The sequence below is a fragment of the Pristis pectinata genome, chromosome 12, assembly GCF_009764475.1.
Source record: "Pristis pectinata isolate sPriPec2 chromosome 12, sPriPec2.1.pri, whole genome shotgun sequence".
Lineage (NCBI taxonomy): Eukaryota > Metazoa > Chordata > Chondrichthyes > Rhinopristiformes > Pristidae > Pristis > Pristis pectinata.
The window spans coordinates 25,758,676-25,783,307 of NC_067416.1; positions in this window are offsets into that span (position 1 = coordinate 25,758,676).

Consider the following 24,632-nt stretch of genomic DNA (forward strand, 5'->3'; position numbering starts at 1 on the left):
AATTCCAGCACAATCTTAGAGAGTATATACTGAGAAATGAAAAGCAGAAGGTTTGAACTGGTAAATGACATTCACCATAAGTATGTTTCGATAGAGGACTTATTTGCATGTGGAATAACCATATTGTTCTGGTAACAATTCCCAGCAAAAATAATAATAAAATAAAGCTGCCAACAGTCTTCCAAGTAGCAGTCATTGTCACCATATCATGGAAAAAATACCTAAGATTTTGGATCAGGTAACCTGGTTTATAAAGACATTTAAAGTATGTAATTTTAATTAGACATATCTAGTTTACCGAAAAGGATTTTGATTAGTCAGATTGCAAAAACTAATATTTCAGCATTGGAAACTTGAAAGATTAAAGCACACCAAAAAGAAATAATAATGTAATCTGTCCAGAAGTGCTTAAAATGTGAACAAAATTGCAAGACTTTGCAGTTGGCAGTGGCTCTTGTTGTGAATACCCATGAGCAAGTGTCAAGTTGCTATGGAACCCAGTCTGTGACAGTTAAAAGAACACACCAAAGGAAGCTTGCTCTACCAAACAGCATCAGCCTTCTGCCAAATGAAATGGTATGTTAATGTCTGAATTCAAATTCAAGATGTTTGGGTGAGCTCTGCCCCAAGTAACAACCTTGCCAATAGGGAAATGTAAATTATTAACCTACAGGCCTTGCCTGCAGTGGTTGGATTTTTAAAAAGGGTTTGTTGTTTTTAAAGTGGATCCAAAATCCTTTTTTTTTGGAGACACTGCTTTTATATTTAACTTTCCACAATAGTACAATATTGCTTGGACAGTGTCACATCAGCTCATTAACATTGTTTACATTGCTGTTAGCTGCAGAAATCAAACTTGCAACAAATGAAGTGCCAAGAATAGGAATTCCTTTGGGCAACTAGTCCCTGATAAAGAACAGTGGGACAATAAATGTAAATCCACCAACATGTCCTAATTTCCAAGAGAATCCAAATCTTTCAGAGTTTATCACTTCTATTGGTGCATGTCAGAAGAGGCTTGTTTTTGTCATCAGTGCTTCACAAGAGATGCTGAACAGTGGAATTCTCTGAATGACTTCAAGAGAAAGCTAAATCTCTTTTTGGCTGAGCTGGATGTTATCTTTTACAAAAAGTACTTACAACGGATTTCAGGGCTATTGTGTTCTCCTGGATTAGTTTCTATTTATAATCCAGAATTGAGGAAGAATTTCTGAGATGCCTTTTCCCTGGATTTCACATTTTTTTTTACACTGCATCCTATCACGTGGTTTTAGGTGAGGTGGAGACTTTATGTATTGTGATCTGAAAGATGTGACAATTGTGTGGGGCTGGCTGAATGGACGGGAGAAGTTCTAATTGTCCCTTATTGTTCATCAGCTATTTTATCTGCAGCAGCCTGACCAGAAGACAATTTGTTGAACAGGGACCTCTCTTCTCATACCTGTGATAGTTGTACAAGACTATTGAATGGACCTTTTGTACGATAAGATGGACTCTTGACCTCACAATCTTCCTCAATGTGGCCTTGCACCCTATTGTCAGCCTGCATGGCACTGCACTTTCTCTGTAACTATAACACCTTATTCTGCATTCTGTTATTGCTTTTCTCTGGTACTACTTTGATATACTGATGTGATGAAATGATCTGTATGGAAGGCATGCAAAACAAAATTTTTCACTGTACCTCAGTACATGTGACACTAATAAACTGATTTATCAACTTACCAATTTAAATTTACCAGATGTTATGCCTTTAGAGGGAAGCATCCCTCAGATTTATCAGTATACTTTCACTAGGCTTATTGACTGCTGCTGTTTTTATTTAGGGCAACGCCTTTTCCCATTTCTGGGCATGTAAGGTATCAATACATTTGAGGAGGTATTTCTGCATCCAGTTATATCCTGCTTGGGTTCTGAAAGAAACCTTCATCCTGCTGTCAGTTTATTTAAAATTATCCCTCTTCCCCCTTCACCCTGGGAAGGAAGTGATTTTGCACCATCCCACTTTCCTTGAATCAGAATGTTTGGTTTGTGTTGCTTTCCAGGAGCTGTTAATTAGCCCAGGATCTCAAAATGGCTCAGGCGACTCAATCACCAAAGTCTGGCAAGATGGTATCCTCAATGATATTCTCCCGTCTCATGCCAGAAGCTGAATATCAGTCCCAGTTTTTCTGTGCTGATGTCAGGTACATCACATCCTAAACCATCATCTACAGCAGTGGTTTTCAATCTTTTTCATGCTGCAGCCCCCCCAGAATATGTCCTTGTTAGATGGTAGACCCCCAAAGCCCACAAAATCAAACAAATAATTCATGCATACAACACTTAAATTACTGCACACAGGCCCTATTGAAATAGTGACTATTTCAATCACTGATAATTACCAGCAGTGTCTTTCAGTGTTGTGCCTGTTTTGCACTGCAGAGTTTGTCCAAATCTGGTGGTATGTGCGACAAATGTACGCGTATGTCATCCTCAATATTCAGTATTGATTTGTATTTGGTTTTCATGACAATGGCTGCAGAAAATGTTATTTCGCACATGTAAGTGGTTGCAAATGGTAACAGAACATTGATGGCTTTGCCGGACAGCAGTGGATACTCCTGGGAACATGCTATCCAGAACGACAACAGTGACATTCAGTTGAACTGCAAGCGCAAAGTCCTGTCAGATGACAGTTCAGCCAATTCTTCTTGTTCACGTCCAGTTAAATCAGTAAGCATGCATTCAAACGGATTTCGAATCCAATCAAACATGATCGTGTCATCGTCGCCGAAATACTCATGGAAATAATGTGACAGCTGTTGAATATGGTTCAAAATGGTGTTCGCAATGGCCTCTGTCTTAGTCTCGTTCACTGTCAGAAATTCAACCAGCAACGGAAACATATCATAGACACCTTGCTCGCATCTGCCTTTCCAGATACAGAGTTTTTTCTGGAAGGCATTGATTTTGTCATGTGTTTTCAGAACATTTGAGCTAGGTCCTTGCAATGATAGATTTAAGCTGTTCAAAATGTTGAAAATATCTGCAAGATAAGGTGGTGGAGGGCTGGGTTAGTAAGTTTGGGGACGACACTAAGATAGGAGGTGTTGTGGATAGTGTGGAGGGCTGTCGGAGCTTACAGAGGGATATTGATAGGATGCAGAGCTGGGCTGACAAGTGGCAGATGGAGTTCAATCCGGAGAAGTGTGAGGTGGTACACTTTGGAAGGACAAACTCCAGGGCAGAGTACAGGGTAAACGGCAAGGTACTTGGCAGTGTGGAGGAGCAGAGGGATCTGGGGGTTCATATTCACAGTTCATTGAAAGTTGCCTCACAGGTGGAAAGAGCAGTTAAGAAGGCCAATGGGATGTTGGCTTTCATAAGTCGCAGGATTGAGTTTAAGAGCCGCGAGGTTATGATGCCGCTTTACAAAACTCTAGTTAGGCCACACTTAGAGTACTGTGTTCAGTTCTGGTCACCTCATTATAGGAAGGATGTGGAGGCGTTGGAGAGGGTGCAGAGGAGATTTACCAGGATGCTGCCTGGATTGGAGAGTATTGAATATGAGGAGAGGCTTAAGGTGCTAGGGCTTTATTCACTGGAAAGGAGGAGGATGAGAGGAGACATGATAGAGGTATATAAAATATTGAGAGGAATAGATAGAGTAGACAGTCAGCGCCTCCTTCCCAGGGCACCAATGCTCAAGATGAGAGATCATGGCTTTAAGGTTATGGGTGGGAGGTTCAGGGGAGATGTCAGAGGGAGGTTTTTCACCCAAAGAGTGGTTGGTGCATGGAATGCACTGCCTGGGGTGTTGGTGGAGGCAGATACATTGAACAGGTTCAAGAGCTTGTTGGATAGGCATATGGAGGAACGTGAGATAGAGGGATATGCGGGAGGAAGGGGTTAGGTAGTGTGAGGGTGGTCTGATGGACGGCACGACACGGTGGGCCGAAGGGCCTGTTTTGTGCTGTATGGTTCTATGGTTCTATGGTTCTATAAGCTAATCTGGCAACCCACGTCTCATCTGTCAAGAACTGTGCCAATGATCTGTTATGCTCATTTAGTAAAATGAGCAGTTCATCTCGCAATTCATATACACGCTGCACAACGTGGCCTCGTGACAGCCATCTGACTTCTGTATGTAGCAACAAATGCTTATGCTCAGCTTCCATTTCACGGCATATGTTTTCAAACAAACGATGATTGAGCGGCCTGGCTTTATGAAGTTAACGATTTTAATGCACGGGGAAAACACATCCGCAAGATTTTCATCCATATCCTTTGCAGCCAAAGCCTCACGGTGAATCATGCAGTGGGTTGCTGCTACATGTGGAGCTACTTCTTTCACTCGTGTGACTAGACCCGACTTCCATCCCATCATTGCGGCATCACCATCCGTGCATACTCCAATACACTGTGTCCACGCCAATGCCAATTGTACAAAAAAAGTGTCAAGCACATGGAAAAGTTCTTCACCGGTTGTACGCCCTGGGAGGGCCTTGCAAAACAAAAAGTCTTCCAAAGCCTCTCCTTCCCAGCATTATCAAACAAAAACCAACAACTGCGCAGTACTGGCAACATCAGTACTTTCATCGAGCTGAATCGCAAATCTGACTTGCTGAAGACGTGCTAACAGCTGGCTCTGTATATCTTCCACCATATCGCCAATTCTTCTGCTTACTGTGTTATCAGACAGTGGAATGGCTTTCAGTTTTTGACTGGATTCTTTTCCCAGTACAACTTCTCACATATCTACTGCTGCAGGCAGTATAAGCTCTTCTCCAATTGTGTGAGGCTTTCTGGAATGTGCTATTCATAATGCTACCAAATATGATGCGTGAAGAGCCTTCTCATTTACAGTGGCGCAGGCTGTCATATTGCCTTTCTACTTGAGGTACAGCTCCTTTTGCCGCTCAAAATATTCCTTTGGCTTACTGGCAATATCTGGATGCACTGTTGTTAAATGGTGCTTCAATTTTGCTGGTTTCATTGCATCATCGGACAGTGTTTGCAAACACACAACACAGAGAGGTTGGTCTGCATTTGTCCCCACTGCGATGAAGCCATATGAAATGTATTCTGGATCGTACTTGCATTGTTTTCTCTTTCGGTCACCCTTATCCCCTTCGCCATCAGAGTCTTCCGGTTTCTGGTCAGCTTTTCTCTTCAGAAATTTCTCCATACTTAGCAATACACGCTGGACAGTTTAATTACTATTACTGATAAACAAAATTATCAAAATTAATCTAAAAGTTACACGCTTGCGCACTTTTTGTTTAACAGTGACTTCACTGTGGCGTAAATGCACGGTAAGTAAGCAATATTATTGAGGCACACCAACAACGTCACTCAGTCTTGCTAACACTACAGTGCACAATAGAATAGTAGTGAGTAGTGAACACTACTGACTACTCTGACTACACAAATCGAATATTAAGCGGAAGTTTACCAGAAGGGAACACCATCTATGTCTCTAAGATTGTCGCCTATAACAGATAGAATAGATGTGGCCGATTTTCCGAATAGTGGAAGACTGGAGCAAGCAAGTAAGCTACGTCTTTGTAACAGGTCGCTTTTCCATCTTTTTCTTGGCTTGCTTGTGGACACCCTGGCAACCCACTGCGGACCCCCAGGGGTCTGCGGACCACAGGTTGAAAACCTCTGATCTAGAGACTCAGATTTCTATTTTATAGAATAAAATTCTGTCCTACTCACAGAACATGACATGTAATTTAAAAGCTTTACAGCTAATTTTAAAAAAGCCACAGCATATTTTTCAAAACTATGCATCTGTTATTCTGACTTATTAAAAAAGTTAAAATGGAGATTGGCCAGCCCTGCAAGTTTTTCCAAACATCATTCTTCATTTTAATGCTTAGAAAATGTTCTGAGGTCCACTGAGCCTTACATTTAAACATCTCCATGTTGGAAGTCTGATTGGATAAAATGTGCCCACCTATATCTTGATATCAATGTGTTGCAAAAAAAAGTGACAATAGTGTATAGATTTATGAGGGACCTATATAGAATGGACATAAAAGACCTATTGTCCTTAATGGAGAGGTCAACAAACAAGCAGCAAAATTTAAAATGATTGGTGAGAACCTAAAATGTTTTCTTTCACACCCGGAGGGTGGTGAGGATTTTCAATTCAGTGCCTGAAAGAATGGCAGAGGCAAAAGCATTTGTCATATTTAAAACCTATTTGAATATGCACCTGATGTTTTATAACTCAGGAGGCTAAAGTTGGACATAGGATGAGGCTAGTTTGTTGTTTGTAATAATCATTATGGGCCAAATGGCTTCCTCCTCTGCTGTAACTTTCTACGATTGTATAAAATATATGAATATTAGCTTCCTTTAGAGACCAGAAGCATTAACTTTGGGAAAATGCATGTGTATCTTTGCCAGATCAATTCCAGTCTCCTTCATTGGTTTGGTCACTTGCAAATTCTTATAATGTTCCTTAATTTGTCATTCTTTCTATTGTTGATCTTTTCTTTGCAAAATATTACAGACTTATTAAGGATCACATGACACATTAATTACCTTAAATTATTATAACTAAAACATGATTTTAAAACAATCATATTTCAGTTGTAATATTTGTATTCTTTCAATAAAATTTGGCATAGTTAGTTAAAACTGTTTGAATGTCTCCTAAAATGGGAGTGCTATTATTTTATTTATATGTGGCTGTGGGTGTTGTTTGCATAGCTAACATTTAATGCCCATCTCTAGCTGACCTTGACAAGGTGCTAGTGAGCTGTCATCTTGAACCAGTGTGGTAAAGGTGCACACATATTTGCTAGGAATGAATTGTCAGGATTTTGACCTCATAACTTGAAGGAATTACTAAGTATTTTCCAGGTAATATGGGAGATAATGATGCTTCTGCTGTTCTTGTCTTTCTGGATGGTAGGAGTGGGATTATTATTCAAAGAAACATTGTGGAGTGGCATGCATCAAACAATGGTGTACCAGTGGTGAAGAAAATGAATGGACAGGATGCCAGTCAAGCAGTTTGCTGCATCCTGGATACTGTTGAGATTTTTGAGTGTTGTTAGAGCTGCATTCATCCAAGCAACTGGAGAGTGTACCATCAGACTTGTGCCTTGCAGATGGTGGGAAATTCTGGGGAGTCAGGAGATGTCACTCATTGCAGAATTCTAGCTCTCAAACCTTTAGCTATTGTATTCATTTGGCTAATTCAGTCAGGCTTCTGATCTTTAGTGGCACACAGCATATGAGCTTTGATGATGGATTACTGTTGATGATCAAGGAAAAATGGTTAAACTCATATTGTTGATGGCTTTTCTTTGGAATGCATGTGTGTAGTCCGTATATTCCATATCACTTACCATTCCAGGCCTGAATAGTGTCTAGATCCTTAGGAAGGCATGAACTACTTCAATATCTATGAAGCTGCAAAGAGAACTGAACACTGTGTAATCATCAGTGAACATCTCTACTTCTCAGCTGATGAAGGAAAGGTTATCTGTAAAGCAGTTGATTATTGTTAGCCATCGGTCAATATCTTGAGACATTTTTGCAGCAACACCCTGATGTTGAGATAAAAGGCCTACACCAATTATAGTCATCCTTCAACCAGTGGAGAGTGTCCTCCTTGATTCCTATTGACTTTTAGATTGGCCCTTTGATAGATTAATCAGTCAAGTAGTCCTTTGAATGATTACTTCAGTCAAAATTCCCAGTACCAGTCACCTCATCCCTGAAATTCAGCTGTTTATTTTCCATATATGGGCTATGGGTTAGAACCCAGTTGTCCTGACAGAACATCAGCGTTGGTTATTGGTGAGAAAATGTTGCTTGATATCACAGTTGACAAAGTTTTCCATTTCTTTGTTGATGATTAAATAATGGCATAGCAATTGACCATATTGGATTTGTCCTTCCTTTTGTGAACAGCAATTAGCCGGATGCTTTCACACTTTTGTTGGGTAAATTTATCTCTGCTATATTTGCTGTTTCTAAAGTTCCTGAGAAAAGTTTGTGAAATGCAGAATGTTTTCTGCTGTTTATCATTAAAGGGGAGGGTAGTGCCCTGTCCAATAAATAGTGTCATCTTTTCTTTCAATAAATTACTTCTGAATGTATAATACTATTGTCTTAAAATTAGGCTTCACCCTTTTTTTGCTGTGCTAAGAACATGCTGTATATAGCACAAATGCCGAATCAGATCCCTGGCAAAAAAGTCATGAAAATGGCCAAAAATAAGTTAGAAATATCAATGTGGTGAATTGTACCCAGAATCTTGCATTAAAGCTGAATCTGCACAACTCCCAATGGCATCACACTCACCTTAGTTCAACATGAAGGAGCATTTATTCATCAACTGAGGAAGCATGGTCAGAAATAATCAGAGAAAGGTTTCCTTGCCCATGTTTGGCCCGATGCTAATGGTCTTCAATGTGGAAAGAGAAATAGAGTTAATGTTCAGGTCAAAAACTTTTCCAATATTTGCAATTTTTTTCGTGTAGTCTCTGGATTACTCACCCTGTAATTTAGGTGCCATTTCATTATCGCACCCACTAGCAAATGGTATCTTTCACTGTACAAAGATAAGTAAGTGAACTGGTGTGGCAGGGCTGGCGTTGCTGTGGATCTTGCCATGCCTCATCTTATAAGGTTGTTAATGGAGCGTTGCCAGTGGTATCACCACTAAGGCATTCCATTGCTTGGGTATCTCAGCAGCAAAATGCTGATAAAAATATTCCCTGTGAATTTTGGAAGGTTTTTGTGCAGTCTGCAGTCAGTCTGGAGCTGCCCAGTAATAACAGGCATGTCCATTGAAATAGAATCCAGCAAAATAATATAATGCACTCTTAATTGTACTGTGTGTGTTTAATGAAGATCAAAGTTTGTATCCAGAAGCTCTAATTTATGTAGTTAAGGGAGGAAACATGCAATGTGCAACTTGCGGTGCCATTAAGTACTTTACTTCAGTGGAAACATGTCACACTAAGGTGAAAGACCCACTGAAGTGTCCAGGCCAATTTCCCGATAAATACAAGTTTGCTCTGAAATCATTACTTGCACAGTCTAATTTAGATTAAATCTCTTTCATGCACAAATTGTCCTGCATGAAAAACAACTGGAACGTTAGCAACAAAGTTATGACATTTTGAAGGGAAGGATTCTAAAGTGCCTATTGGATTTTATGAAGGGCAGAAAAGACATTTGTTATCAATGATGCACTGGTTTATTATATTTATTATATTGTAACTTCAGATAATTGTGGCAGTATAAAACAATTAAAGTATTACAAATTATACTCAGCTTTATTCACTTGCAGATAAGAAACGTTTCTGCATTTGAACAACATCTTTTAATGATAATTCTTCTTGATGTGATTTTTGAAAGCAAGCTATTGATTTTCCAACCTGCATCTTATGACACACATCTATATTTCCCTTCAGTCATTCAGAGAGGAGCTCTTTAGGTAAGGTAGAAAGGGTACTATAGCTGCATGATATTTGCCAACTTCAAAGATTAGTTTGTAACATAGCAACTGGAAAGATAATTTATTATTCTAAAGGCACTTCTATGGCACACTGAATGAATACATATATCAAATTCCTTGGCAGAACCAGAAGTGACTGGGCTATAACTGCAATATTTTGGGATAGCATTGTTCTATTGACAAGTGAAAGGTATATTTATATTGCCACTATTTATTAATGCAAAGAAGTTTCTGCTTTATATCAATGCAGTACTAAAAGCACACCAAAGGATGACTGACATTAACCCACTGGAAAATTTCATTCATTTTTCTTCAGGAATGCATGGATATAAGTTCAGCCTGCCTGTTTGTATCCAGACCAATATTTTGGAGGATGTAAGAAATCAGTAACATTTCATTAATAATTTCCCTTTGTTCAAATATATATAAAGTTAAAATAGATCATCAAACAATTCTTCCTAATTGCCGAAGTCAAATTCAAATTTATTGTCATTTGCACAAGCACATGTTTGCACAGCTGCAATGAAAAACTTGCTTGCAGCAGCAACACAGGCACATAACATTAGAGACACAGCATTCACAAGGTACAAAATTATACAAGAAAGAACACAGAACAAAAATAAAAGAAAAACAAAACAGCTAGATCTGAACATCACATGGATGGCTAGGCAGAGAACAAAAAAAAGATCACTTTGGTCTATTTAGTCATATCTAGAACTCTAAACCTGAAGAGGAACTTCACCACACCCAGTTCTCAATTAGTTTTCTTTCCAAAAGACTGTTTAATCCTTTCTTAAAATTTCTGGTTATCTGTTGTATTCGCCATCCATTCCAAGTACCTGTCGTCCTATGTGTGAAATAGTTATATTACATTTGTCCATCCTTTTTCCTTCTGAGCTGCATTCCAAGCCCAAATTGACATTCTTGATGTCCTAGGAAGCAACATTTCTTCCATATTCTTGTATATGGCTGGAGAAACTTTTTTTTTACTGAATCTGAGTTTCGTAAGCCACTGCATGGAGAGGGCATTATCTCAAATAAGCCTTCATCAAGTTTGTGTTGAGAGCAGGATGTGATGATATTTTGCCTTATTGGCCTATGTTTTTATTTAAATACATTGCCGGAGAGCCTCATTTTCAACTTAAGAACTGTTCAGGTTTCAGACAGCTCTCAGGAATGGAACCTAGGGAAGATCTGCATTGCAATCAGCCACTGATAAGAACCACTTAGGTCATTTGAGGCAAGTGAAACTCAGGGAGCCTTGACGTCGGATCTTGAATGTGTTCCTTATTTTGGACAGCACTTTCAATCTTGGCTTTATTCTGTTATTCATCACTGCTTAAATTGACAGGGCCAAAGTGGCAGGCTTGGAAAAGGTTCTGAGGAAACCATACAATGAACTGAGGCATCAGGGAGGTGTCAATGGATATATAGGTTTGGATTGCTGAAATATGCATGCCTCCTCAGTGTGTCACAGCAACTCAACAGACATGAGGAGAAGTGATGGTCAACAACAACAACAGCAATTGAGCTGGGTTGACATTAAGATTCTGGCAAGTAATTTCTCATGGCTAAAGCTGTCAATTAACTTAATTTTTAGTTTAGTACCTTATATCATCACTTGCCAATTTCCACTGCCTCACTCTATGTTGTAATCAATAGAGGATGGGTGGGTAGCTAGGTACGTAGGTAGGTAGGTACAAAAGCGATATATTGTCACCCGGGGATCATGAAATTAAAACATAAAGTGCTAGAAATATTCAGCATGTCATGCAGTATCTGGGGAGAGTGAAACAGTTAATGTTTCAGGTTAATGATGTCTTACTCCAAGCCCCTTATTGACATTCTCCATGTCACAGGATGCTTTTTCTCAAGGTGGAACTTATCTATTAATTTCTGATACAAATTCACCAATCTGAACATTAAGTCTGCTTCTCTTTCCACAAACGCTGCCTGACCTGCTATGTATTTTCAATATTTTGTCACATTAAGTTCAGGGCATATACTGTATATCCATATTTGCAGTGTGTTCATACTGACAGCTTGAGGTGGCTGGCCTTTGCTGCTAATGGTTCACTTCAATTTGTAATACTTGATCACTTTCAATTTAATTCAATTCCCTTGTAGAAGGAATAAGTGTGGATGCTTCTAAGGTTTCACCTCCAGCTATCTGAGAAGACTCATATTTTGAATTATAAGAGTTCTCCCTGTATGTCAGCCACATTTGAGAGTTTGATTGTTAACTTCAGCTATGTCCTTTAAATCATTTCCTTTGCATTAGGGGTGAGTATCAGTCTCTTAAGTCGAATGGCTTCCCTCCCTTGGTGATTGTCGAGTGACTTATAGTTTTTAGACTGTCAAACTGGCTTTTCCCACTTACAAACATCCATTCCTACAACAGTTTTGTTGAGTTGACCATGTGGGACCATCAAAATAAATCTCTGCACACTAAGTTGACTTCCTTGAATTGAAGAGTTGAAGGATATATCAAACTGGGTGTAAAAGATTGGTGGCTGATTATATGGATCTTTCAAAGAGTCAAATATGTCACAAAAACTGAAGCCCAAACATTAAAGTAATTAACAAAACCGGCCTGCAAACTGGTTACATTCTATTAAAGAAACCTACTGAAGTGTGAAAACATTAATGCTCCCTGCTGATGGTAACAGCAGAAATAATAGTGTTATGGAGGGGAGTTAAAATATTTTTCTCCAGCAGTTATTCCTCATCTTGACAAGCACAGAATTGATGAAAGGGCACTGCCAAGGTAGCAGTGAAGTGACACAAGTGAAAGGAATGAAAGCAGTCCCCATGAACCGCATATTAAGATTAACCTTAAGTCACTCGTATTTATCTAGCATCTGTTAATATTTTGAATACATTTTATGCATGGTTTTCATTAAGTGAAAGAAAATTCTAATAAGCTCATTAAACATAAGCTTCATAAACAGTCACGGATCAGGAAAATTAAAATTAAACTCAATGTCACTGAAGGATATCAATTTATTATCAACAGACTCAGTCAGCAGGATTAGCAAAAAAAGCAAGGTTGACATTTTAACCTGTTTAGTGGAAGACAAGATCAGCAGGGGTGTATCTTGGAGTGGGGAGGAGGGGAGGAGCGAGAGAGTGGGTTGATGGGGTGAGGTAGGGAGATTTGATGTAGGAAACGATCAGAAAAGTTCAAAGAAGAAGAGGAAAAGCAAAATGGTTGTGTTCCCACAGTTGAGACACAATGGACTGCAGATGCTGGAACATGGAGCAACAAACAATCTGCTGGAGGAACTCAGTGGGTCGAACAGCATCTTTTGGGGAAGGAAATTGTTGACATTTCGGGCTCGAAACCCTGCAGCAGGACTGATCCTGCATCAACACTCTAAGTCCTGATGCAGAGTTTCGAGCCGGAACATCGACACTTCCTTTCCCCACACAGATGCTATTTGACCTGCTGAGTTCCTCCAGCAGATTGGTGTTACTACATTTGTTGATTTTGTGGATCTGGGTGACTACTCAGCATAATCAAACATGGATATTATTCAACAAAAGGCTCAGTATGTTTTTTCTCTCTTTGGATGTTTGGGATTTAGTGTTTAAATCCTTAGTTGCAGTTCAGGCAGTAAGAATAAGGATATAAGGCATTTCCAGCTTTACTGAGGTTGCATACAATGGCTTTGCCAGCAGGGTACCCTGATGAAGGCAGAATCCCAATACTGCTGGCTGAGCTCCACCAGTGATTTTTTAGCTGTGTCCTGCCACTAAGCTCTACAAGAGGAGTGGACATGAAGTCTGCGTAGATCAGCCATGATCATATTGAAAGGCAGGGCAGGTTGGCGGTGGGGAGGGGGGGTGGTGGTGGGGAGGGGGGGTGGTGGTGGAGTGGGGGGCTGGGCAGGGGGAGCCAGCCAGTCCGGCAATTTGGTGTTTCCTGTTCATTTGAATGACAATAACTTCTGGCCAGCACTATTCATTGGCTGAACTCTCCAACATGGGGACAGTTTTCATGAGTGGTAGCTCCAGTTAAAGATGGTCTGTACTGTTTAAAGGCAGCTTGCATCACATTAAGATTTAGGGTGGGGGAGAGGAGCATTATGGCTGCAGCAAGTATTGGTGGGGATTCTACAAATGAAACCTACCCAGGAAATAGCAGGGAGTGGGACAGCGGGTTACAGGACAGAACAGATTCAGAATGGAGGTCTTCAGGAAAGGAGATGGAAAGTGTCCTGCATCTACAACGAGTGGATACTCCACACCTACAGTGAAAAGATGTTGGGAGCAGATTACCAAGGAGATCAATACTGGAAAACAATCTCTAAGAAGTTGGATATAGCTAGGAGTTCAATGTCCTCACGAGGTTAACGTCAGTGAACGATCTCCAAATGTCATGTCCCACTAATAGTGACACAAGCATCATGGACTGTTCAATGTCCCATAACCACATCAATCACCAATATCAGTCTCTATCATTTAGCCTGTAGTAGCCTTAGTGCTTCTGGATGACTCACACTCACACTCACTACCTATGATATAGGTACACTGCCAGTAATTCCAAACATATTAAGACATTCACTGACACATTTCCCACCCTTTCAGGATAAGGTGCACACATCCTACAACAGCAACTGTTAACTGGGGTGGAACACATGCTTTTGTACCACAAACCCCAAGGAGAAAATAGTACTGGCTAGAACTGTGGCATTTGTTGCTGAGGCCATACAGGGCTAATTCAATTGATAATGATGCTATCTTCATAGCTAAATCTCTATCGCATGTCCCCATAGTTATACAGCATGGAAACAGACCCTTCAGCCCAAGTCATCCATGCCGACCAAGATGCATACTTGCGCTAGTCCCATTTGCCTGCCTTTGGCCCATATCCCTCTAAACCTTTCCAATACATGTACCTATTCATTTCTGAGTGCCTCACTTACTTCCCTTTGCTCTCTTTGCCAGAACCTTTGCCTTACTACTTTTCATTTCAGCGGCTAAAGAACAACACAGGAAATTTTTGAACAGGAAGAAGTTAATGACAATAAAAGCAGACCAAGTGAAAAGTGAGAAGACATGCATGTTTTAAATTGCAGACAGAGGAAGGAGTGGAGAGAACAGTGATAGGGTGTTAGTCAAGGTAGTCAATTTAGCAAATACCTCAAAAGCCAGCCATTGGAACAAAATGATAAGATATCTTTATTAGTCACATGTACAATGAAACACACAGTGAAATGCATCTTTTTACATGGAGTGTTCTGGGGGCAGACTGCAAATGTCACCATACTTCCGGCACCAACATAGCATGTCCACAACTTTGGAATGTGGAAGGAAACCGTGGCACCCAGAGGAAACCCACGCAGACTCGGGGAGAATGTACAAACTCCTTACAGACAGCAGCCAGAGTTGAACCCTGGTTGAAAGAGCGAGCGGTCTGAAGTTGGAGAACTCAGTATTGAATCCTGCAGGTTGCAATGTACCCAGATGAGAAATGAGGTGGTGTTCCTCGATCTTAACTTGGGCCTCATTATAACAGTGCAGGAGGCCACAGACAGAGAGGTCAGAGAGAGAATAGGATAGTGAATTAAAATGGTAGGCAACTGGAATCTCAGGGACACAGGTCCCTACAAAATGATTACCCAATCCGTGTTTGGTTTCTCCTAAGTAGAAGAGGTCGCATCGTTAGCACCAAATGCCATACACTGGACTGGATTAAGTGCAAGTGAATCGCTGCTTTGCCTAAAAAGAATGTTTGAATCCCTGGATGGTGGGAAGAGGAAATGTAAATGGTCAAGTGTTGCATCTCCTCCAGTTACAAGGGAAGGTGCCCTGGGATGGGGAGTGGTCGTTGGGGATGGAAGAGCGGACCAAGGAGTCATGAAGTGAGTAGTCTCTGCGAAATGCAGAAAAGGGGGGGGGAGAATGGAAGGTGCAACTGGTGTGCGATCACGGAGCAGGTGGAAACTGCAATGGATAATGTGTTGAATGCGAAGGTGAGTAGGATGAAAAGTGAGTAATAGGGGAACTCCCTCTTTGTTCTGTCCCAGGGAGAGTGGGTGAGAGCAGCTGTGGGGGAAATAGAGGTTGAGAGCTCCATCCACTGTGGCAGAAGGGAGGCCACATTTCAGGAAGAAGGAGGGCATTTCAGAATCCAGCCAGACTGCTGCCAGCATGGCTATGGATTTCAGTGTTCAAGGCACTTACAATGACCTGGGCAAGAAGCTATGCCCCAACGGCTCAGCAACATCATTTGTCCTCCAAAGATGCCAATCCGCCATTGCCTGTAGGTCAGCCTGGAGTACTGCCATCCAGGTTGCAGTTTGCAACTGGGTGCAGAATTGCTTATTTCATCCTCCAAGGCCATATTTGCTCTCTCCCCTCTGTATAACCCTCTTTTTGGCAGAGATGTCAAAACCGCACAGACTTCTGCAAATGAAGTCACACTAATATTCTACAATTTCAGAAAAGTTTCTTTACTTTGGTACTCCTACTCCCTTCTAATATTGACTAACAGATCAGTTGTTTTCCCACTTGCTTGCTGTACCAGCATGTTTGGTGAATTTGTCTCATGAAAATCCTTCTGTACCTCCATGTTTAAAAAAGATATTCTGTTTTTCTATTCTATTAAAATACATCAACCTAAGTTTCTCAAATTATACTCCTTCTGCCACCTTCTTTGCCACTCACTTAACTTATCCAGATCCAATTGCAGACATTTTGCATCCTCCTTACATTTCACTTTTCCTCCCAGCTCTGTATCATCAGTGAATTGCTGTCATTAATGTAAATTACAAATTGCTGAGGCCCACTACTGATTCTTGTGACACCGCAGTAGTAACAATCTGACATCATGTAAATGACACATTTCGTGTGCATCAGGTCTTGCAACTGTATTTGCAACGAAATAGTAAAGCAATTCTGAACCAATGGACTTGCTATATAAACAAAAGGTCACTAAATGTAATGTGGAGAATTATATATTCTTCTCCTTTAATGTCTCTTAGTGTGCACTGACAACTAAAAAAGAAACAAGATGTACATATCTGCAATATCATAGATGGCAAAGACATCCTTGAATTTAATTTTCCTTCATTTCAATAATTCAACAATAATTTTCAGGAGAGTAATGAAGAAATACCGTTCTTTGACAGAAAGTGTTATATCTGACTAAAAAAAGTGTCTGCTGTCCTTTACCATCTCAATAATTGTCACAGGTTTCAGCCATATTCCTGCTGTGATATAAAATAATTTGTCAATTCATTTCTATTTATCGAAGTAAATTCTCGTCATCCCAGATTGAACGTGAAACAAAAGCACTGGATTCTTTACAGGCTTTTCAATGAAAGCTATCAGTAAAGAAGGATTCCATTTTTAGTGCAAATCATTAATATTTTAAAATGCATTTATTACTGTGAGCTGTTATAATTTGAAGACATTTATAAAAATTGCAATGTTTCATCATCTGAACACATTAATGATTGTAACCACAAGTGATTTGTCATGATGCAATATTTTGCGGTTAATCCTATCATTTACAGCAACTTATACCGCATGATTTTTACTCTGAATCATGTCATTTTCAGAAATGTTAGTTTGCCATATTTCAAGTCTGTGTGTGGACGAGCCCCCAATTTTGTCACAAACCAGCAACAAAAGAAACACACTGAGCATGATTTAGTGTTAAAAACTATTTTATTAATCACTACTTATGATAATACGTAAAATAAAAGTTAAAATGTTAGTATGTTAGAATTCAAAAATGTTAAACCTCGAACGTTAACCCCAAAACTAAACTCTTCGTGTGTGTGTGTGACAAAGTCCAAAACTTTGTCACAATTTTGTCACAAACCAGCAACAAAAGAAACACACTGAGCATGATTTAGTGTTAAAAACTATTTTATTAATCACTACTTATGATAATACGTAAAATAAAAGTTAAAATGTTAGTATGTTAGAATTCAAGAATGTTAAACCTCGAACGTTAACCCCAAAACTAAACTCTTCGTGTGTGTGTGTGACAAAGTCCAAAACTCCCAGTTCCTGAATGGTTCTTAAAGTTCAGTTCCGCAAGCCATAAGGTGAAACATGAGCAAGGGCTTCTTCAACAACCACCGTTGTCTGAAGATAAGATGTAGATGTAGAAAAACATAGAGAGAGTACATACGAAATCCAAATGTTCCTCGATGGAACCCAAACGACACTTCAGTGTTTACTCGGTAGTGACTTCCTCACCCCGAAAAGCATCCGAACCGTGGTCGTCCACATACAAATACCTGTTTCCTTCTACAGGTCAGCAACAAAGTGAACTCCACCGGATTACTTCCAACTTCCATACATGGATTTCAGTGGCAAACACAGTTATTGTTTCTCATCCATCGATAGAGAAAACAAGCAGGCTGGTGTCTCTCTCCCTTCTCTCTCTCTCTTTCTTCTTCTTCAACAACGTCTGGCTTGTTTTCAGATTCTCTCTCGCTAGCTGGCAGACTCTCTCCAACCGAGTTTTAAATTTTTGGACATAGTCCAACAGACTCAAGTGAACTTCCTCATTAACCCATTGCTCTCTTAACAACTCCAAAGGTCCTCTCACCCTATGTCCAAACACAAGCTCAAAAGGACTAAATCCGATTGACTCCTGGATCGATTCTCTAACGGCAAACAAAAGTAAATGGATACCTTCGTCCCAATCCTTGGTGTTTTGATTATATATGTTAGATCAGTCACTCTATCTTCATCTGAGTTAGCTTTTGTTCAGCCTCTAATCTCTTTTCCTCTCGTTCAGCTTCTATCTTTAACTGGGTTTGCTCTCGTTCGGCCTCTAATCTCTTTTGTTCTCGTTCAGCCTCTATCTTTAACTGGGTTTGCTCTCATTGTTCCTCCTTCCTCCAGCAAGTAGTCATGAAAAATAAAAGTCGCTCTGGGAGGAATAATTTTGCAAATCATAATAGCTTTGATATTTCCACTTATTAATTTCTAACAATGCCTCTGTTGTATGCAAACTGCAAACTGTCATATTATTGAAAATATTTTAAATAATTATGTTCCTGGCCCTGCAATCTGTGCCAGATAAGTGCTGTGCCAGGAACTGCTTCACTGGTTGCCTTCTACCATAATGTATACACCTGCCTCTCGTAGAACACACAAACTAATTGGTGGTTGTCTTCAGTTGTTTAGGTCCTAGGCTCTTGAATCTCTTCCCCAGATCTTTTCATCTCTCCACCTCTCTTTCCTTTAAAGTCCCTCCTTAATATTCACCTTTTGACCAATCTTGTAGTTATTGCTCTTTACATCTTCTTTTACTCAATATCAATTTTTGTCTAGTTCCACACTAGTGACATGCTTTGGCAAGCTTTACTACATTAAAAGCACTATATAAACAGATGTTGCTCTTGTTACAACATAGAAGAGACTGTCCACCTGTGTCTGTGGCTGTGTAGACTTTGACAACCTTTCAGAAAATTTGGCTGCTGATGTACTATTGTCAGAACCATGACTAAGAAGTGGACATTCATGGGAAAGATGTCATTGGCAGTAAATCCAACCTGAGTGAAGATAACAGACCACAGAATCTCCCACTAAAACAACTGAACTCTTCAGTCTAGAGATAGGTTCATGCAGTTTCTGTCTATAGGGTTAATGCCCGTTGGTCCCCAATGATGAAATTGGCCAAAAGGTGGTTGAAACAGTGTTAGGGTTGTTTAGTCCCTGACCCAAGGGTTAAAAGTGGGTCCTGCGCATTTCCCAACAGGACCTGGCTCAAATGAACACAGCTTACCACAACTGACCGTGTACTGATATGAAAAGGGCAACACTGTTTAAAAATAAGGTGCCATCCATTTAAAAAAGGGATACAGCAGAAATTTTTTCCCTCAGGTAGGGTCAGGTTCATCAGTCTTTGGAACTGTCTTCCTGAAAGAACAGAGAAGCAGAGTTATTGAGTATTTTTAAGGCATAAGTGAGGGTGTAGAAGGTTACTGGGAGTTGGCAAGAGCACAAAGTCAAGATTATAATCATATCAACTATGACCTTATTGAATGAAGTCGGCTGGAGAGGCCCAACGGCCTACTCCTGCTTCTCTTATTTCCCACATTTTCTTATCACATAGATTGCTTCTGAAGTGCTTCAAAGGAGGTTCTGCTTCCTTGTCAGACTTGTTTGCATTTGATACTTCACTTCCTGAATTCTACACTAGATCTGTCAGGTCAGGCTCAACTTAGTGACTAGATGGTTCAACGCTTAGACTTGGTTCATCTCTAGCAGAGATCACTTGATCTCTTATTAGATATGTTCACATTTTTCTTATCATACAGACAAATGCCATAAGCTCTCTGAGCAATCCCATCAATCGCATTCCCACATTTATTTCCCAGTAATCCATTCTTCCTCATATGTCCATACTGCCCACCTGTACTGTGGTAATTTATAATAACCAATTAATCAGCATGTCATTCAGATGTGGGAGAAAACTGGAGCACCCAGGGGAAGCCCATGTAGTCACATGGAGAAAATGCAAACTCTACACAGCCCTCAAGTTCGGGATTGAACCGGGATCGCTGGATCTGTGAGGCAGCAGCATTACCCACTGTATCACTGTGCCAACCACATTGCTGCTAATTTGTTACATTCGAATGCTGATATGTTATAATAGCATTCAGCTGCAGTGATAAAACTGAGAATTGGCATGAAAAGCTGCCACAAATTCCCAAAAGAAATGTTGCTCTTAAATAATCAAGAGCTCAAAGTCATGTCAAACCAGCTGACTTTATTGTTACAACTCCCAGTTACTTTGAGGTTATGTATGTTACCCAATCTCGGATGGACAGTCGTCACAGGTTTCTGATGGAGTGTGCACATTGATGTTGATTGAATCCTCCGACTTTGAGAGTCTTTGGCCACTTCTTAAACAGTCAAACAAGTTGGTGCAAACAAGCGAGTAGATTCAAGCTCTCCCTCTCTCTCTGTCTCCTTCTCTTTCTTTTGATATCTCCAGCGAGCCCAAGCTTCACGCATTTCGTTACACTTTGCATTCCACCAGACTACTCAATGTATGACTGTTTATTCCTTTACACAATGTTGGAGTCTATCTGGCCAACGCCTGACAAATCCAATCACCCTAGAAGTTTGGTCAGTAAATGTGTCACCTTTATCTTGTACCATTGTTCATTTGAGCTCCACTGACTCCACAGTTTATTTTTCACATAGTCATTACAATAACTATTCCTTGATTAGGTAATATACTGCACTTCACTCAGTCAATAGGATTTTAAGATTTTATGTGAGTACCATATTAAACAACATACTAAATCATATACATATAAGTGGACATGCAAAATACTGCTCTATTATTACAGAAGCTAATGAAATATGGGGAAGTAGCCTTTATGCTCAGGATCCTACTCTCTGGGCAGTGCTGCCCACGTAAAACGGAATCTCAGGAAGATGCAGTTCAGTCTTCCTGCAGGTGAAGTCAACACGTATACTTCCTGGAAACGTGGCAGTGATCATCAGGAAGTATTTTTGATGATCCACAACTAACAATCACAATGAAGGTTTGGAAAACCTGTCCTGCTGAGGCAGCCTGCTCACAGAGGAGATTAGTGAAGCTGGCAAATCCTAAAGCCAGAGATGACATCTGTATGCCACTGAAACAAAGGTAGATGAGATTATCTCTCCAGGAACACACTGGGTAATCTTTCTGATGCAACACCCTGCAGCAAAGTAGGAGATGTGGCAGAGATCTGCTGCAGCTGTTCAGAAAGATCCAATGTAAGGAAGCAAGCTCCATGGAGAGATTAGCCCAGGGAGAAGACCAAGGCTGCAGGCCTTTCTGCTGTATGATACATTACTCAGTAATGACATCTTTGGAAAAACTGAGTTAGCAAATGCATTGTTCATTAGAGAGACCAAGGTTGGATGTGGTGGCTCTAAAGACTGTGCGGAAGTAGGCTGATGTGCACATCCTTGCTCCTACCCTGGGATTCCTGCCCTACCCTGTGAGGCTCATCATTGCCATACTGAGGTCTTCAAAAAGATGAATGAAAAAAATGTGAGAGGGAAAAACAATTTCAAAAGATCTGTTGAGGGTATCAAAATCAATTTCAATTCTGCTGTGAAATCTCAGAATAATTTTCATGGCTCTTTCAGTATTTAATTTTTGTTTTGCATGAAATCTTAAAAACAGTTAATGTTTTGTTATTGCTTTAGATCCATAATGTTAATCTAGTTTATATTGTAATTTCACAGAGTCCCAGTCCTATGAAAATGCTACTGCATTTGAGCAATGAAAAATCACTTGCATTGTCTGATCAATACATTCAATAGACCAACAACATTTAAGGCTAGGAATAGCTTGATATTCAGTCTGCTTTGGCCATCATTGATCCAGTAAAACTCAAGGTTAGAAAGCATTCATTATCGTTATTTGAATTTTATTCCAATTTATTCATGGATAATTGAGTGAAATTCTAGTTCCTTAATGCCAGACCATAAGTAAGTGCTATAAACCAAGCAATAAATTGGTGGGTCACCTTTGGAATCTTTTCGGGGCCCCCATCCCTTTCTATATTAAAAATTGGCACAGTTGTAGTTTAGCTTTCATTTTCAGTTACCTTACCCATTCCACTAACACCTTATTTACTTTCACAACAGACTTGTGACCCTGGGCCAGACCATCAAGTTCCATTAACTTTTTCTATGCAGCTGGGAGTGAATAATTGCGTATGGTGTATAACTTTCTGGCCATTTCTTTGTTGAAATACAGACGGTTTATTCAGTTTAACATAGAATCTCCATGTATTTTCATCATCAGCTGATTGTGAACTGTTTTGTTAATTATGAATTGTGTTATTTTGTGTCAATTTATAAAATCTTAAAACACTTTAGACTTATTAATGAACCTCAAGTAAGTTAATTGAGGATCACTGGATATACTATGATATTTTTATATTAACTAGATGTGTTTTAAGGCTGTCATCAAAATCCCTTTAAGAATAGTAACAAGCTGCTGTCTAGGCTGCAACGTTGTGTGTTGAAAGTTCCAAAGGCAGTTTGTGAGGAACCTTGTTTTCTTACGTTGTAATTTATTGGACATTAAGAAACAATTGAGGGCACATATCTCACGTAACCATTACCTTTTCTGTAAAATGCTGTCTTCATGGGTCTTTATGCTATGCTAACAATTAATTTTGCAATAACAACTTAGTCTGAACACATCTCAAAATCTTCTCCCTCAATAATAATCAAATCTCATCGATAAACAGAATACTCCAATCCTTTTATTTTTATTCTGATTGTTTTGCAATCAGGTTTAGTGAATTAATAGCACTTTTCTTTTGCATCCTCCTTAGAAGGCAGCTGTGGTCACAATTTATCAAGTCATCTAAAAGGCAGCACATCCAAACAATGTAGCGCTCCATCAGTGCTGCACTGGAATATCACTTGAACTGGGCTGCAGCTGACAGGGTCTCAATGAGTGAATCAATGAGGAATCAAGGAGGATCTAGAAATGGAAGGAACAAGTGAAGATTACAAGAGCTGATGGAAATTACCACCATCTTGGTCTCTTTGTTCAAAAAATCAATGATCAGGATCATCAATCTTGTGTTGACAACAGAGACAAAATCCATACTTATGTTTAAGTTAATGAAATGCAATGCCCACAAGCAGTTTCCTATACCATACAGAACACACTGTGGAGAGTGTTTGTCAACAAGTTTCCAGGGAGTGATTCTAAGTTCAGATTGGTAGATTCCTTTCCCCTACGTCAAGCAAAGAGCTCACTGGAGCACACTTTCACAGTTCTCGTTATAATTGGTTTGGATCTACACAACTTATAAAAATACCAGCTGCCCCTATATCTCAGTTTCTACTCAAAGGGCTCAAATAACATGTCACTGTGGTAATGACAGTCCAACACCTTCTTCCAGTGAATGAAAACAAAAAAAAACTGCAGATGCCAGAAATTTGAAATAAAAGCAAAAAATGCTGGAAACACTCAGCACATCAGGCAGCATCTGTGGAAAGAGAAATAGAGTTGAAGTTTCTCCTTCCACAGAGGCTGCCTGACCTGCTGAGCATTCTAGCAATTTAAATTAACTTCTTCCAGTAACGACTGCTAAGAGAGCTTCAGGCTTAGACAGACTACTTGCAAGAGAGTAGGCACTGAAGGGAGATCCTTGAGAACAGTAGCTTGACTGTGTGGCTAAATACTTCAATCAAAATAAGCTTCAGGGGACCTGGCCAACCAGTCTGCGAGTTGTTTGGCGTGGTTGCTGGAAGGTGCTATGCAGGGAAGAAAGTGATAAGAACAGGCAGAAGGGGAACTATTTTTGTTTTTTTTTCCAACATTTATTCACCTAATGTTTCATTTTTCCTTTCTCTGGTTGAGTCCAGATGAAGGGTCTCGACCTCAAATGCCAACTGTCCGTTTCCCTCCACCTGACCTGTTGTGTTCCTCCAGCAGTTTGCTTTTTGCTCCAGCTTCCAACATCTGCAGCCTCTTGTGTCTCTACAGTATTTTAGCTCTCTAGTTTTAAACCTTTTCCATCCTCAACCCTGATGTGAATATGGAGAGACTTTCTTCACCACCCTCACAAACATCTTCAACAATTCCAGGAAAAAGCAGAAGAAAAAAAATGATAAATGGTCATTTATCTGAAAAGTTAACCCTGTTTTGCTCTTCCAAAGATGCTGTCTGACATTATAAGTCGTTCTAAAATTTTCTGTTTTTACTTCACATAACAATTTTACATGAGCAGCTGGTCACAATAATTCTAGAGACCTGCATTGAGCTGTATTGCACACATCCAACAGTATCATCCATACATCTCAAATGAAAATTCAGAATGTCAAATCAGCTTCATCCTAGTTTGTGTAGTCCCATGGGCCTCGTTATATTTATTCTTCCTCACTGCCTGTGGTTGCTAGAATGTTGTGTTAAACCATGACTGCAAAGGATATGCTTGATCCCCAATCAAACCTCCTGATACATGGCTGTAAAACATCAGAGTTCACATGGTGGATTGCCACATAATGAAAGTGCCATGACAACTTCAAGTAATGGGATTCATCTGCAAAATAAGAAGAGTGACATTGCACACGAGCTGCACGCTAATGGGATGAAACCTCATTCATTAACTGAGAGAGTTCTAACAAGGGTATTTCAGTGCTAGTTGACTGC